The 18,995-nt window shown below is 32.7% G+C and overlaps 1 protein-coding gene across 1 annotated transcript in view; it reads left to right on the top strand.

Moving 5' to 3' along the window:
* Positions 1-18,356, top strand: part of LOC150100967 (SH3 domain-binding glutamic acid-rich protein homolog) — a 49,745-nt gene extending 31,389 nt beyond the window's left edge. Inside the window, exon 4 of the mRNA XM_090401154.1 lies at positions 9,905-18,356. The gene's annotated coding sequence lies outside the window, so the exon portion shown is untranslated. The remainder of the gene's footprint in view (positions 1-9,904) is intronic.
* Positions 18,357-18,995: the final 639 nt, after the last annotated feature.

The raw sequence follows: 18,995 nt of genomic DNA on the forward strand, positions 1-18,995 counted from the left end.
CAATAATGCTGTAATTTTAACTGAATAGTTTGAAAATGAAAGAATGTTTAATTTTCAAACTATTCAGTTATAATGAATATTAACAATGTAGTTAATGAGTAATAGATTAATTTTGAAGAAAATTGTTGATAGGAGATTAACAGTAATATAAACTTAATCGTGCAGTGCTGTCATGGTAGCCTGAACATCCCTTGAGGGTACACATTAGGAAATTGATAGCTTGAAAATGTGTACTTTTTTATATATAAATTAAGGGAAAAGCTTGTTCAAGCTACAGTTATTAATTAATGATATGTTTTTACTTTTACAACCCTTTGGACATCTGAAATGTTATATAATGGAGTGGATAGACCAACACCAGGGCTTCTAATGGAGTGGCTATTTTAATCGATAATAAATGACAAAATAGAATAGAACAGTAAAATTTTGTAAAAGATCAAATTATTGCAGTTAAATTAAAGAATGGCAGAAGAACAAGATTTATAATTAATGATCATTACTAATCAGAAACTAGATGTACATGTTTACAGAGGAAGGAAATGAAATTTTTTCAGATCGTTACTTAGTAATTTCTAAAATGGAGAAAGGAAATAAGCAAAAAAAAAAAAAAAAAGTATACAAAGTACATCTATTACAAGAAGCAAGCATTAGAATGCTATATCAATCATGATTAACAGATCACCTAAAAGAAGCCAAAATCAATGAAGACAGAAGAATGGAAAACTTTAATAAAGATAAAACATAAAGCAGCCTTTGAAATACTTGAAAAGAAAAATAAAATATTAAAAAGACATTAAAAATATGGAGCACAATTATAGAAAATGCAATTAAAAAGTGGTATACAAATAATTTTTTCAAAAACAAAAGAAACAGAAAAAACATACAAAAACAAAAATGTTGCCAAAATCATAGTACAGTAAGATCTCAAAGATTCTTGGGAAAAATTTATTAATAAAATAGAAGACAAAGCCTACAAAATATTAAGGAAATTTAACAGCAAAGAAAGATACAGCATAAAATCACCATAATACAAGAGAAGCAATGGATAGAACATAAGAATTTATTGTATGACCCAAATTTAATAACAGAAAATAATAATGAAGAAATCAGTACTGATATATAGTACCAATTAGATTACAACTAAAAGAAGCAATAAAGGTAGTAAAGCAAAAAATAGAAAATCAGAAAGATGGCATAAATACAGAGCTTTGGAAATATGGTAGAGAATATAACTTTATGAATATATTCAATATATATGAATGTAAATATTTTAGATTCTTACAATTAATAACTGTTGGAGGAAATGTGAGATTCCCTCAGATTGGTCAAAAGCTAAGGTTATATCTATTTAAGAAAGGAGATGGAGGATTGCAAAACTTAGAGGGAAAAGTTTATTAAATACAGGTTACAAAATTTATAGTAAAATCTTGAATAAAATAATTAAGAAATATTGCAAGCAATATATTCTCAAAAGAACAATAGTTTCTGCCATGGAAGATCATGTATAGATAATATTTGTGTTTATAACAAATTTATTGAAAAGAGAACTTAATTTGAAAATTCATCTGGTCTTTATAGATTATGAGAAAGCTTTTTATAAATATACAGAAAAATTATGGAATATAATGAAAAAAAACAAGATATCCATTTCATTTGGTATAAATTATACAAAGTTTATATAAATATACAAAAATATAGGTTAATATATTAACAGAAGAGCCTCCATATATACAAAAATATAGTTTAATATATTAACAGAAGAGCCTCCATAGCTCAGTCGATATAGACAAAGCCCTTTGGTCAGAAAGACCTGGGTTCGATTCCCATCGGTGATGTGAGGAACCTTTATCTGGTGTCTTTCGACTAAAGGTGAGTTAGCTGGTCTCGTATGGAGGTAGGGGGTTTTTTGTCCCCCAGAACAGGCAAACTGGCCCCGTGGACACACTTGGAGCCATAGGGCTAACCACCTTATGCTAGAGTTATGGTTGCGGTTGTGAAGTCCAAGAATAGTTGGAAGGTTGTGGGCGTTTAAGTGCCTGTTAGGACCACTGATGATGGTGATATTAACAGAAGAGATTGAAATTAATCAAGGTGTTAGATAAGGTGTAGCTTATCTCCAACTCCAGTCAATATGTATATTGATCAGATTATTAAAACATGAAAAACAAAGCAAGGTGTCCAGTTAACCAGGAAAATTGTTATCAATACAATGCTATATTTAGATGATTGGATTGCATCACAAGATAGTGAAGATGTCCTTTAAAAATCAATTTATGAATTAAACAAAATAAGCCAACAATACAATAACTCCACAAAAGAAAAAAAGTCGTGGCATGTCGATCATGCTAGATCAAAAATAGTCTTAGAAAATAAAATAATGGAACAGGTGATATGGTTTAATTATTAAGCTGCATAATAACATGTTTGAAAGATATAGGTGAAAAAAAATAAATTTCAGAAAATCTGTGGAACATTTAAAAGGACTTGGGACTGGATTTAAAAAAAAAAAGACAACCAAAACTAAACGTAATGGTCACTTCCACTCTAAACCATTATATGGTTTAGAAACGTGAACTGTTAAAATGATGACATCAGAAGAGCTAGATAGTTGCAACATAAACAATGATCAGGGAATAGAGAGAAATGGAAAAAATATCTGTTTAATATGGAAAGATATTGGTTACCAAAAAGAATGGATAAATATAGACCAAAGGGAAAGAGAGAGAGAGAGAGAGAGGAAGACTAGTAAAGCTGGAACAGCCAAATGCCTAATCTTTGAAGAGAAGACTTTGGTTGTCTTCATTTAAAAAACCTCCATTTCGAGTGGGGGTTACTCTATCCTCCACAGGAAGTAGTTTCAGTTTTAAAAATGAACAAACCAGCCATTGAGCATTAAATATGATATGACCTAGGATACATTATTGCTATTTCAAATAAGACTTGAAGATATAGAAGTGCATCGATCCATCTAGATCTTGGTCTTCCTCTGGAGGTTTCTTCATGTTGTCCTAGACTCACACTTATTTTGCTGACCTTTCCTTTCCCATTTCTGTTCACATATCGAATGCCAACAATGTCAAGTTTGTCCTTGTTTCGAATCAGACAGGAACTCATTTTTCATATTATGTCTCCTCTGCATCTGGCCAGTGCAGTTTTAATATTTTCCATATATGCAGCATATTTGTCTTTTTTTTTTTTTTTGGTAGAATTTTATTTGGAAAATTGGTATTTTTGAACTGTCTTAATGATATAGAAAATTGCAAATACAGTCCACTGATTTCAGGCCACACACACACGTTGAAAAGATCTTGTATTATAACATCGGAGGGGGGGGGACTCGTAAAATACTTTATTAGCATAGAATTTTTGCCTAAGTATCATAGGCATTGTCAGTACAAGATCACAAAATGGCATTTAAACATTAACAGTTCTAAAAAGCAATATCTAAGTAAGATAACTAAAAAAGATCAGCAAATTTCTTAACTTTTTTTTAAATATATATATATATATATATATATATATATATATATAAAAACATAATATATACAACATAAAGTTAGTGTTTTTTAAATCAGCAAATCTTTCTTGAATAAGTTAAGAAATTTACTGACCTTTTTAGTTATCTTACATTAGCTACATAAGTGGTGCGTTTTAGAATTTGTCTGTTTTTTGCGATCTTGTATGCTAATAATGTATTTTATATAAGTTTTTGTCAGGTGTTATAATTCCTTTCAATATGCCAACTTTCAATATTTCATTATTGAAACCAATATACACATCCTTATTTGCTTTTGAAAATTACTTAACATAAATCGTTTGGTTTCTGCATCCAATGACTGCATTATAAACAATGTTATCACACTTTTTCTACAACTGAAAATTTGAAAGATGTTAGGACAATTGTACAGGGTGATTAAAATTCAAGTATCCCTGTTTAAGGCCTCGTGGAGTGCAATCCAGTGATCCAAATTCTGCAAAGTTTTGCAGGAATACATTGTACATGCAGAAGTGATATCTGAGAGAGAGAGAAATGTAGTTCCAAAATTCACCATCACCAGGTGGTGAATTTTGGAACTACTTGCAGGTGTCAAGAAGGTTTAAAAATATGAACATGAGATTTTCCCCTTCACTCTGGTTGTTAATATTGTCCACAGTAATGGCACTAACTTTGTCCTAATGTGCTTTGCTTATGAAGCTGTACTGTCTAAACAATTACAATGCTGTTGCTGCATTCCATGAATTTTGTCACCTGAACAAATGTTGACGAGGTCCACTATCTGTGTGCTCTGCAAGTCATTTTGAAGAAATAGGATCATCTGGAGTTAGACCTGGGAGAGATTGTAAACCAATCAGTTCACAAGTGAAAAGTTGCTACTGCCAGTGTGGAGCAGGCCATGATTAACAGCATTGGTTCCTGCAATGCTGTTAATCATGTGCATTAATACAGTGCACATGCTGTATCAAGATACATGGATGTACCCTACACAACTGTCTGGAAGAAAATTTGGACACTGACTGTGAATGATTTTGTGAGTAGATAGGCTCATTTTCACCTGAATGGAACTGTGAATATCCACAATTTTGTTATAGACTATTCAAAACACATGCATGGAATCCAACAAATTTGGGTGAATGTGAATGAATAATTCACCATTCACCCAAAGTTTCTCTCTAGTGTAAGTTTACAGCTTTTTTTATTTATTTTTATTTATTTTTTTTTATCGTTAGGCCATTCTTCTTTGAGGACATTTCCCAGTCAGGTCAAGTGATCTGCTCAGTTACTGGCGAGAAGTATTGCAATATGATTAATTTTGTTGTGCCATAGCTACAGTGCCTGTGCATGGATTGTCATTTTCATGGAGGATGGGACCCTCCACACATCATTTGATCTGTACAGGAGGTTCTTCGAAAACATTTCACAGAAGATCAACCATGCAGTTTTCTACTGCATGATGTCTCATTCACCTGATTTCATCCCCTGTGACTTTTTGCGCTGAGGATTTCTGAAAAACGGGGTTTATCGGAATCATCCTGATAACTTGCCAGTGCTAAAAGACAACATAACGTAGCATATGTGTGCAACATCAGTCCCAGCCATCTACATTCTCCCGTTGAACACGCTCTGCAAAGGATGCCATTTGTTGCATGCCAGGAAGGGCAGCAAGTTGAATAGGTACCACCTGTGAATGCATAATGGAAATGAATAAAAATGTTATTTATGCTCGTCACTCTTCTAATGCATGCAGGTGCACACACACAAATTGTCTACATTCAGTACCTATAGTGCCTCCTGGTGGGGAATTTTGGAACTTTTATTTATTTTTTAGATATTGCTTTCGCATGACACACAATATATTCTTGCAAAGTTTCACAGCATTTAGATTGCTCTGTATTTAATTTCAGCGTTTCATCACTCTGTATTTAGTTTGTTACAATAAAACTTGGTGTTCCTTGCATGTAGTGCAGTAAGGTTCTGTGGGAAGGGAGGTGTTTTTCGTAATGTAGGGTTATCTTAATTCTAGATCTCTGATTACACTAATTTGCTAAATATTGTACATAGACTATAAATGTCTCTGTACTGTATTTAGTGATACAATGAAACTACTTGTTTCTTGAATCTGCAGTATGGTTCAAGGAAATTAGATCATGAAAGGAGGAATGGGAAGACTGCTTAAGAGTGACAGTTATGCAACTGTGTTAATGATACAAATGTTCATAATCACAGAGGTGATTATAATGAAAGAATGATTGTGTTTATTTAGTTCTGACCTAAAGATATGCAAGGATATCTGCTAGGCAAGGCATTACACAAATGGGGATCTGCAAGTTCTCCTAGCCGTGAGCTTTAATTTACCTAAGATCTGGGAGGCAGCCATTTTAAGACCACGTTTAACTTTATTTACCTTGCCCTTGGAGGATGCCACTATAAGACATTAACAGGGCTATCGTAACTTGCTAAGCGATTATGACTATGCATAGGATGGCAAGTTTTGGAGGGTGGTAAAAAAAATGCAAATTTGAAATCCGATCCTATTTAATTTCTTCAGCTTGTCCTTTCCAAGTTCCCCCAGTCCTGAAAATAGTTCAGGTGCAAACTTGTTTGCTTACACTTAGATAAAGGGTTAAACCAAGTATATAATTTCTTGGTATCTTTAATTTATAGCAGGGAACTTTGTTTAACCCAGTGACACCCCAGCTGGCATTGAAATTTCATCATGTACCATCATTTTTCTTTTCAAGTCAGTACAGCTTTGCACATGGAGAACCACAGACTTGTGAACTAAATGCCCATACCTCACCTTGTGATTCACTATCCAGACACATAACTACTAACTGGGTGCATCACAAGGTGAGGTATGGGCATTTAGTTCACAAGTCTGTGGTTCTCCATGTAACCTTTTAAGGAGCTTTAACTCTTAAGTATGACCCCTATTTTGTTAATTTCATTAATTTGACATTTTAAACATTTGCAGTCCATAAGATAGTCTCTCTGTCACATTTAGTGTCTTACAACACTGTTGATAAATAGGTGAGTTTCATTTTGGAACATAAGGTTTGTACAAGTTTTATGCAGATTTTTCCACACACACACACAGTGAATCTTGCCATATAGAAATAAGGTAATTTTCAGAGGTATACTTAATGTATGCAACTTGTATAATCAGAGATATAGCAATTGTTAAGAAACTGAATTACCTGCAGTTAAATGGCTTGCTCTTTTGTTGTATTGCTTCTGTAAAATTATCTACTTATTGATATTTAAAAAAAATTCTGTATTGTCTTCAGAATGGATTAAAGCAGTTAAGACTTTTTTTAAATTCTGTTACATTAATTTTCTTCCTTTCATTCATTTGCAAATGATAAGTTTCTTTCCTTCTCTTGAGAAAATGATGATATTATGATGGTATTGAACTTTGTCTCTTCAGAAATTGTAGATATGTTTTGTGGAGATCTCAAATATTCAGCAATAACTACTGTATGCCTAATAGCCATTTTATGTTTGACTAACAGTCTGATTCATTGATGCTGCTGTGTAACATGCTAGAAAGAGGCTTGGGCTCAGAGTGGGAGTATAGGAGGACGAGGAAAGAAAAGTTGTAAAAATAGGGAACACAATTAGAAAACAAATTACATAACCACAGTACTTAACTTGAATGAAATGAAAGTACAAATATCATACTGAAAATAACAGTACATCAGTGCGTAGAAACAAGCAAATCGAAGAAATGGGAACACAAGGTACATACAACAATCAGTTTATCGATTAAAAACTGTTGCCATGTGCTAGAAATTAATATATTAATAAATAATAAACTATTTTTGATGGTTACATAAAATGAGAATCTCCCAAACTTTTTTTTTTTTTTGGGGGGGGGGGGGGAGAATTATTCTGATTCAGATTTGGCCGATGTAAAAGAGCTTTGCAACTTTCTTTGAAAAGGTTTTCATATTTAAAACTGCTTCTATGGAGAAGATGAGCTTCATCCCACTGGATTGGATACTGTTGTGCCAGACCAGACTTTGAGGTTTCATGTATTCAATATAATACTGATGTTCATTAATTCTTTTTTCAACAGAATGGCCTGTCTGCCCAAAGTATGTCAGATTACATTCACAAGGTATCTGATAAATGCCAGCTAATGATAGAGGTGATGGTTTGTCTTTTGTTGATGGCAACAGATGAGAAGTTTTGTTAATAGGAAAATGTGGAAATAAGGTGATATTTCAAAATTCTACCAATAGATTCAGAATTATAAGGGATTGGAACCCTGCAGTCTGAAGAATCCTGAGGTGTTGGAACATGGGAGTCAATTATCTGCTGGATTTGGTTAGGATTGTAACCATTAAATTCCATGCAAGTTTTGATAGCGAGTTCTTGTTTGAGAGCTTGAGGGAGAGGGACACACATTATGTGCTCCTCTCCCTCAAGGGGAGAGTGAACTGGCAGATACATAGTCTGCCAGTGAAGGTAGGTTTTCGATGAACACTGGTTGATAAAATACTGGAGACTATGTGTGTAAGATGTCCAAGAATGGTAAACTATCTACATTTTCTTTTTTCATGGTGATTTGAATGTGTGGATGAAGGCTATTGATCTGTTGTAGGAAGGTGATAAGTTCATTTTCAGAATGGGGCCAAACAGCAAAAACATCAGTATAAAACCAATGAGAGGGTTGGGGATGAATGCATGAGAACAAGGTATTTTTTGGAAAGATGGTTCAAAAAATGGTTTGCCAAAGGTGGAGACAGAGGGCTACCCATGGCAGTGCCTTCAATCTGTCTATAGATCTCGTTTTTCCAGCTGAAATATCCTGATTCTATAACAAATTCGGTAATCCTTGCAATATCAGGAAGATATTCATATAATTAAATGGCTAGCTCTTTTGTTGTATTGCTTGTGTAAAATTATCTATTTATTGATATTTTTACAAAATTCTGTATATTGTCTTCAGAATGGATTAAAGCAGTTAAGAGACATTTATAAACTTCTGACACATTAATTTTCTTAGTTTCATTCATTTGCAAATCCCCCTATTGAGTGTCAGATAACAGAATGTTGGTAAAGAGGGAGACATTAAGACAAAGAACAATTAAGTGGATAAGGGAAAGGCTGTAGTAGTAATGGATAAGGCAGACTATGAGAGGTAGGTACAGGTTACCTCCACCTATGAAGAAATTAGTTTCAAAAACACAAACAATTAAATAAGTGCACAACTTGTCCAAAGTACTTCAGACAAGTTGTGCACTCATTTTGAAAGAACTCGTTTATATGGTCTCCCAAAATTTAATAAAGAAGGTTATCCAGTAAGATTCAACGTGAATTGTATTGACTCTCCCACCTATAGAATTGCTAAATATCATGTTTATTAACCCCATACCGGACGATCCAGATCATTCATTAAGAATTCCACACATTTTTTTTTGAGAAAATCAAGATATTCAAATACAAGTCAGAAACGGGGAAATTCTCATTTTATGTAACCGTCAAAAATAGTTTTGGATATTATTTATTAATATTTCTAGCACATAGCAACAGTTTTTAATTGGTAAACAGATTGCTGTGCCTTGTATTTCTGTTTCTTTGATTTGCTTGTTTCTTTGCACTGATGTACTGTTATTTTCAGTATGAAATATCTGTACTTTCATTTCATTAAAGTCAATTAGTGTGTAATTTGTTGATGGCAATTTTAAAAAAAAGCTGGTATTGTTCTGTTTTTCAAGTGGAAAGATAGTCATTCAATGTTGGGACTTAAAACAGTGAATAAAGATGCTATTAGCCTGAATCTAAATAGTCTAAAGTTATGTCAAAAGGACATTAGTTCCTGGAAATGGAATTCCATAAATTCCTTAGTGGAGCGATAGTTTAATGAAGATAAATGAGATTTTATATATGAAACAACTCTTATTGACTGTGCAAGAAAGAAATTTTTATCATTTCATCATTGAAGGTAAGATCTGTTTTCTCTGTTTGACTGAAATTTTTTTTCACTGCTTTGACAAAAATAAATTTTTTTATTTTTATGGAATAGAGTGATAAAAACTATTTATTGCTCAACAGTGCGTTGAAGGATTGAAATTTGTAAAACATAGAAGATACATTATTAAACTGTAAAATTCTGATTTAAGATTAGTCATTATGAAACTTTCTGTATTCATAAACATTTAAAGTTAGTCAAAATTCTTATTTTGCAGTTATTTGTAAATAAGAATATATTCTTGATTTTATCAGTTTTGCATTTCTGAAACCAGATACAAAACTGAATTTCGATATAGGAGAATAGTATGCCCTTATTATATTTCATAATGAATATCAAGAAACTTTCGCAATGGCTTTGCTATTTGCAAGGTGATTATCCATATGTTGTTTACTTTTAAACAATGCTTTGGCATTTTTTTTTTTTAGACTGCTGTGCTTGCATAAGTATTTAAGTTGTGTAAGTGAAGAACATCTGGAAAGAATACAACTGTTTCAAGATCTGCATAGTTAAACAAGTTAATGCATGTTAAATGAATTGCATTTAAACTCATTACAATATATTTTATTTCATGTAATCGACAAAACTGCTGTATATTGTGCTGTATATAATTTTTGTGAAACTGAGCAGTTAAGCACTCGAATATAATCTAAAAGCAGGATTTTATGACATTTTAGTGTTTCGATGTGTTACTACCTGATCTGTAGCTTAAGGCATTAATTGCAAATAGTGATAAACATGGTGTGAAATTCCTTTGAAACTGTATATCTACTAAATATATTTAACAGCATGTTGTTTAAAATAATATTGATTTTTCAAATGATATCAGTTATGCAAATTCATATGTATGAGTTGGGAAGCTTTTGAAAAGTATGTGCTTTTAATGAAAAATATTTGTTGCTTAGAATTTAATAATTTGATACTTTAGATATATCTTACCAAGTTCTATGTGGAGTTTCTTCATTTTATAATTGAAGATTTGAAATATTTGTTCACTTCATATTTTTTTTCATCTTTACTGATTTAACAGTTCTGAAGAGAACCACTTGTGCCAATATTTGAACCATATGTAGCTGTATTCACAGGCCATTTAAACATGGTATGTGGTAAAAACTAAACATGTATAAAAAAAAAACGTTTCAAAGGAATTTTATATCCATATTGGTATTGTGCAGTTGTCCAAAATTGTTCTTAGGAATTTGATTTTAATGTGTAAATGATGTGTGCTAATTTAAAATTCAAGATGCCAAACAGTGAAATAACTATTACTGAAAAACTAGGTTCAATATAATGCTATTTATATGATTGATAGTGTAGTATTTGTAGTAACTCTAGTCTCCTTTGAAGTTCTTAGAGAAGTTCATAGGACTCCAGATAGAAACCACACGACTTGGTAATATTGTTTTAATTGCTCAAGTTAAGCACATTTGTGAATTTTGCAAAACTTACTTTTATGTAATGTGGTGTGATAGTGACCAAGATTGCCAGATGGTGTTGTGCAGTTACAGAAAGACTATAATTAATTCTGTTCAGGAACCTTTCAAGATATTCATGTTGTACTAAGCTGTTTATGTATTAGTACAGATTTTCTAAATAGGATTTTTCAGAAATTATGCACATTAGCAGATGATATTTCTTTCAAAACTTTCATAAGTATGAATTTCAATTACAGATTTCATTCATTTAACTTCGTACTAGTTAAGTATCTTTGTATTAAGATATGAAAATTTTAATAAAGAAAGACAAGGAAAATAACTATTTACAAAACTTATTTTCACTTATAAAAAATTTTAGTGTTCTTTAAGCCTTCCAAGAAATGTGCCTGATACACATTTTTTCTTGTAATTGTTCTTCATTCTTATAACTGGTATAATTTTTTTTTTATGTACAGGTAACCCTCGTATAATGCAGATGTTAGGTTCCACAAAAATGCCACGTTATAAAAATCGTGTTATGCAAGACTCAGATCACATAGAAAACTTAGGGTTAGGTTCCAAAATCGTTTTTTTTTTATTATTTTTTTAAGATTATATAAACAATGAGATATCAAACAAAAATATATTTTTATTTAATTCAGTAATTCATTTAAGTTAAGAAAACAATATAAACTATGAAACAAATACATAGTATAAAATTATAAATTGTACATAAAGTTCATTGCACATAATACATGAATGTTTCAGCAAAATAAAGTGTATATTTATTTTAATCATAATCACTCTCTTCAAAACTAATATTTCGTAGATGTTCTTTATTTACGAGTGGCCGGATGTCGTCATTACTTTGAATCGCTTGGACATCATTAGTATAATTCTCATTGCAAATTTCGGATTCAAAAAGTCGGTGATAAGACCTTGCTTACCACTATGCTGGAATTTTTAAGTTCATGATACGGAGCTAAACAAATATCCAGTTGTCTCTCGTGAATTTTCCGGAGCACTCCATTGAGAGATCATTATCCATAAAATAATTTTCTTGCCAAGTCCAATCCTTCTACTAATTTCTTTAACGAATTCATCACAATCAGAATCTTCAGCAGAACTTTCCCCGCCATTTGGTTTGGTGTCATCTATTAATTGTACCAGTTCCTCCTCATTTAAATCTGTTTCTCCATCGATTAATTCACTATTGAAGAGATCGGAACACTTATGAAGTTCGCAAAGGTTGAGTCTCATGTGCTGATCAAAACCGAATGTATCTTCAGTCTTGTTCAATTGTTACCTTGGCAGTTTACAGTGGGTGGGTTTATCCTTATTAACAAATATCCGAAATTTGTTAAGAGGCATATATTGCAAAAGTGCTCCAAGTGGCCATTACTATAAAAATATATATTTTTTATATATAAAAAGCATTATATATTGTATGTAACTCACCAAAAAATAAAGTGCTCAGCTTGAGATAAACACACTTATGATTTTTAATGTGCTTTCCTGGCAGAAAACGAAGATAATTTTCAACGATAAATACTTTATGCAGTAAACAATGGGTGTACATGTGTGCTAAAGGGTATTTCTTCTAATATAAATTCGCTACTTATAACTACATGCATGATACGGGCAGGCACAAATTTAACGGAGATAAAATTTGATTAAGTCACGCAGTGAAAAATATGTGAAAAGATAAAGGGCTACTACAGTTTGTACACAGTCTTTTATCGAAACCGCGTTCAACAAGGGTTACTGCAATGTGTAGACCGCGTTATATAAAGGTTACCTGTATATAATTTTATAACTGGCGTAATTTTTTTTATGTATGTGTGAATTAATTTATACTGCTACCGAAATAAGTTGGTCGAAAACCTTACTACTACTAAGTGAATGATATGTATAGTAGTAGTAATAAGTGGAATTTCCAGCTGTTTTACTATACTTAACAGTGAACCCTGATGTATTTGAGAAATTCATGTCATTAAAAGTATATGCTATTTGCATATATCCATTGAGGGTGTCTGAACACTCCATTGATTAAAGGAAAATAAACTGCCTTTCAAAAAAAAAATTACATTAATGTGGAACATAATTGTACTTGTTTAGTATGCAGATTCCAAAAAGTTCATACCTAGGATATGAACTTTTTGTCAGAGAATTAACAAACTTAATTGATGTCTAAATTATTATAGGTTATATGATAGAAATGAATACATAGTTATGTGGAAGTAAAGAAAGTAATGTTAAATTTAGGAATGTAAAGTCAAAAAAACTAGGGGACAGATACATATAGCACACACTCAGAGAATACTAAAGAGTATTCAGAAAATTAAAATGCCATTTTAAGTTACAAGAGAAATATAATTAAGCATAAAATATGCAGATGAATTATTAGCATTGTATTTTCCTATTAGAGAAAATAGACAAACTAATATAACCCAGCAGATCACACGAGAAAATGTTAATAGTTGTTTTTTAAGGTAATCTGATCATATGCACTGGTATATATCCTTTAAGTAGATATGATCTATAATGATTACATTTTTTTTTTAAATGTCTTTATTAAGAAAGAAAAAGCAATCTCCCTTCTCAACTATTGGACCTCTGCATTATCAATATTGAATTTACTGCTAGTCTTATATAAATTTTATAGCAGACAAAAACTCAGCATGCATGTCAATCCCTTCTTTACTAATTGTCATGAATAACATGAAATGAACCTTTTTGTTGGTGCAGAATAATAATTCATGAGGAAATTTCAATATTTTCAAAAGTGGTTCTTTCATGGTCAAAATTAAGCACTCAGTTTGTGGTAAAGGTGGTTAACTTTGAAAACTGCACCTCTTTCAGTTTTTGGATCAAATCCCATGTACAATGATGGTGTTGTGCAGTTTGCTGTTCAGCTTCATGTAAAATGCAAAGGGCAATGACTTCTGTTTTTTTTTTTAATATAAAGATTAGATATGAATAGAAAAATACAACTAGAAAGCATGCAAAATGAGTAAAAATGCAGATAGAAAGGGTGTAATGTTTCACTTTTTTTTTCTTTTTGCAAAGAGATGGGAGGGTAGAGCTATAAAATATAAAGTAACTTGATGCTTTCTCTAAATCTGAATGCAGAGGATTCTAAGGTGTTGACATGGAATTCATAGGCTTCAATGTCAACACCTTAGAATGCTATTTTTAAAGTTCACTACCTTTACACACAGAAAAAGTAGATGTTCTTTCCTAGGCCATAGTCAAGAATGTTTCACTGCAAAGGGATACAAAACAAAACCTAGTTGTATATTGATTTTAATGGTCAAATCAACGTCAATCAGATGACACTGATCATTGTTTGAATAATACATAAAATCAGATTTCAAAAAAAAAAAGTTACATTGAAGAGCATCAAAAAGGGACTTCACTGAATGCTGTGACAAACATTTTGGAATATTTTCAATTCTTTTTCTTTTCTTTAATGATTCCAGTGTAAGGCTTAATATGAAGGCTTTTGACAAACGTACATGTGCAGAATACAAAGTTTTATAAACCTCATAGTAACTTTTATAGTAACCATCTATAAAACTTTCAATTACTGAAAAGTCTGGAGGGCTCATTTCAACAAAGAAAATTAATAGAAATAAATGTAGGCAATCTGTTTCGAAATACAGAACAGGGAGATATGAGAATACAACTCTTGACTATCGCCTACTTTTCTATTATATAAAAATTTGCATTTTGTAATTGAAGTAACATAAGATTTTGATCTATATAATGTACATACAAGGTTATATTGGCAATTACACTTCTTGTACAATCTTTGTAAGTAATGAAAATAAATTGTGAGATATTTATGATGGGATCAGTAAAGATGAGCATTTCAAGTAGGTAACCTTTCATCTGCACTGTCATTGTGGAGGCTTTGCATATCGTAACTGAACAAGAAATTTGAATAAAAGCACGTGTGTAATGTAATACACAATTTACCACTAATTGTCTGGACAGCAATTTACAATTGATACCAGCAGGAGAACCTTAATATCGAGTATATCCACCTTTGGCTTTGATCACTTCAACCCCTTTGAGGTTGGCTTTCTAACAATGTGCAGCAGACCTCAGCTGGAATTTGTCTCCATTCCCCCATCAAAGCAACACTGAGTTCAGCAACAGATCGAGGATGTGCTGCAATTTGCCCAACAGGTGTTCGATGGGGTTTGAGATCGGGACTCTGTACAGGGCAGGGCAGTTGTTTAACACCCAGCTCTTCATACCATTCCATAACAGCTGCAGCTTTGTGGATGCCTCGAAGCCAGAATCATGTCTAGCCACTGCAACAATACTGTTCATGCCTTGTGCATAGAGACAACTGTTGAAGATTATGCAGTGGCTGCTTCCTATGTTGCACCATTCAGGTGTGATGTGCAGACAACCTAGGTGTTGTGCTTAAAGCAGCCACTGTACTGTGATCTGTTGCCTCATCCTCTGAATAAATGAGATTGCATAATTATTAATAGTAGTTACCATTAAAAATGCTACAAGAAATTGGGGAAGAAAATTTTTGATTGATTAATAACACTGCAATATCTTATTTTTCAGTTTTTTCCTCCCTCCTACAAGAAGACTATCTCTCTTTTTTACTGATTGTTTTGATATATTATCACCTGCTCTTCAGTTCTGCACAATCTTGGAAGGCATCACAAGATACTTTAAAATCATAGCTACTCCAATGAATTAAATATGAACATACTTTAATTTTAAATGCTGTTGATGCCAAACAGCAACAAATGTTGCTGTCTATTTTTTTTTTTCTTTGATTATATTTTAGATTAGATATATAATAAATGCTCAGTTTTTGTAGATATATAGTTAAAAGAAAATGACCAAAACTGAAAATATTTTAATAAAGATAATGCAAGTCTTCTAGTGGTTTCAGTTTGGTTCTCATGAAACATTTAATTTCAACTGTGAATGTAGGTCAACTTAACATTTTGACATTAGACGTGCCATGGTGAATACTACAAAAAAAAATTCCATCACACCTGATTGACATCAATGATCAGGACAGGTTAGTCTTGTTATATAAGCAGGAAGGCCAAATTTCTAAAATAAATAATTATGAAATTTTGCATCTCCTGCAAGTATAGAGGAAGGTTGTGTTCAGTTTTTGTACAGAATCTACACAACTAATTTAGATTTTTGTAGTGTTATATGAACCTCTGAACCATTAATGATCAGTTGTAACTGCAAATATGATGCATTTAAAGTTTGTTGATAGTAGCATAAGATCTGTAAATTAGTTATCAAGCGAAATCATTAAGTTTTGTGCCTTTTGAAAATTGTGTAAAACTTTTAGACAATTTAATTTTTAGTATTTTTATGTATATATACTTGTTGAACAGCAAAACCACCAAATGTACAGGTGTAGGATTTCTTGTTGGTGGTTGGAATTGCCATTCCAAATTGTTTCTTTGATAGCTTCACTTTGTAACATATGTTACATATTTCTTTATTAGCAACATATACTTTCCATTTTAAGAGAATATATATATATATATGTAAACATTCCTTTTTTAAAAGACTTTTGTACTACTTCTTGATACTGTACTTTTGCTGTTTTATGCCATGTTGGCAATATTTCTGATGTGTATTTTAAAATAAACTTTTGCCCTTTAAAGAGATTTGCTTATTTATACATTGCAATCAAGAAAATTGATTTTCTATATTTTAACGATTTGTTTCCAGTTCACTGTTAACAAATGTACATAAAAAATTAATTTATTTTGCTTATTCCACCAGTTTCTTCCCAAAAATTATTAGGGAAAAATTTATATTCAGGAATACTAAAAAAAGAAATTCCCTATTCTCAGTGTATAAGAATGTGGAATTGCTTTGATTATACTCCAGAAATGACATCCATACTGTATTGCATATATACTCATTAAGCATTACGAAAGCAAGCCTGTGTGCGCTTATATGTATACAGTGTGTAATTGAGGTTAGCAAAAACAATCAAATAATTACTAATTTTGCTTCCTTTTGTAAGTGCTTCTTAACGAGTAAAAACATACAAGGAATGGTTGCAGTGTTTTATTTTTATAGTGAAAAATAGCTGTTATCAAAAATTAGACCTCTGTCATCATTTCAAGCATGTTAATGGCATAAAAAGAAAAGCAGGGAAAGACAATGCAGTCTACTTCAAAAATATATCTAGATGGCATTTTGGATTGTTATTAGGAAATTGTGCTGTGTTATAATGTTTAAAGTGATTTCACTTAACCTTTTTCTCCAAAAGAAAATACAATAGTTCTCAAGGGACTGAAGGTTTCTAAACCAGCTAAGCATTTAAAAAAGTTTTCTGTACTTTAATATCAACCATAGCAAGCATTAGCAGCCAATGTGTAGCCTCCAGCATGAAGCAGAGATGGTAGCAACAAAACAGTGATGACAAAAAACTATTAGTATCACTACTGTAGTAGAACTAAACCTCAGCAAGTGCATAGATAACCTAGCACAGCACCTTATCATGGTCAGAAAACCTTTTCAACCTCCCAGAAAACTGACAATTGAAAAAAGTTCGATGCTAACATCCTCATTGCAAACAACGGCAGCAAGCTTTGCAATCTCATTGCTTCATCAGTTCAAGGCAGAAAATAAAGTACAGTGCGTACCATCATCCTAAATTTCCATTCAGAAACCAATGCAATACTAACTGAAAACATTTGTAAGCTTACTGAATAATGCAACTTTGACTGCAAGAAAATTGTCCAATGTCACTGCTTCAGGCCCACAGATTGGCATTCGCATGTATGAGCCTGGCCAGACCTTACCTATGGACAGTGCAAAAGAAGGCAACAATTACAAAGGATTACTAATGAGAAAACCAAACTGTAAATAACCAGCAGAGAAACCTCAATCCCGAACGCTGCATAAGAAATATGTAGGCAAAAGCAACCATCCAGCTCCATTTTACAAATACGTGGTCTCAATTCTAACTTTAATGATGTTCACTTCCACCTTCAGTCTGCAAAATACCTACTCTTCCTAACTCATCTCTGCTTTCCCAACTACACTAACTCCTTTTGCCTCAGAGAAGAGGGGGTTTGTGCATATGTTTGCTCTTTGCATTCACTTTGAATCACCTTTCTCTAAATGTAGATTTGTTTTTTTTTTCAATTCTCCAAATTGAAAGTCACTAAGGTAGATGACTTTACTATGTCCACAACACTAACTGGCTGCCTGCTTCCAATTGCACAGATCAGCGGTTGAGACTTGTGCAATTGCAAATGATCCAACACAAATTGTCTGTGCCCACCAGATAGACAACCCCCAAACACTGGATCTCTTCCTTACAACTGACCCATTTAAGTATGCTGTAAATATTATCTACCCTCCAGGCAGCTCAGACCACAATATGGTGCAGATTTATTTCCCCATGGAGCAACACATCCATGTGTGGTATGGCATTACCAGAAAGCCAAGCCGGATGATCTTTGCAACTTCTATGCTTCATTTCCTTGGTCTGATTACTGTTTCCAGCCCCAATGTGTAGAAAGAATCGCTGAAATAATTCTCATTGGCATGGAAACATTTATTCCCTGCACCCTAAATTCTTACACAATCCCTTGTAATTGTTGCCTTCTTTTGCACTGTGCATAGGTAAGGTCTGGCCAGGCTCATACATGTGAATGCCAATCTGTGGGCCTGAAGCAGTGACACTGGACAATTTTCTTGCAGTCAAAGTTGCATTATTCAAATTGTCTACGTGCCCACCAGATAGACAACCCCCAAACACTGGATCTCTTCCTTACAACTGACCCATTTAAGTATGCTGTAAATATTATCTACCCTCCAGGCAGTTCAGACCACAATATGGTGCAGATTTATTTCCCCATGGAGCAACACATCCATGTGCGGTATGGCATTAGCAGAAAGCCAAGCAGGATGATCTTTGCAACTTCTATGCTTCATTTCCTTGGTCTGATTACTGTTTCCAACCCCAATGTGCAGAAAGAATTGCTGAAATAATTCTCATTGGCATGGAAACATTTATTCCCTGCACCCTAAATTCTTACACAGGTATGCCAAAGCTGTATAAATGGAGTCTGACGTA

This window comes from Typopeltis vanoorti, chromosome 12, assembly GCF_054136105.1.
Source record: "Typopeltis vanoorti isolate ZY-2024b chromosome 12, IOZ_Tvanoo_1.0, whole genome shotgun sequence".
Classification (NCBI taxonomy): domain Eukaryota; kingdom Metazoa; phylum Arthropoda; class Arachnida; order Uropygi; family Thelyphonidae; genus Typopeltis; species Typopeltis vanoorti.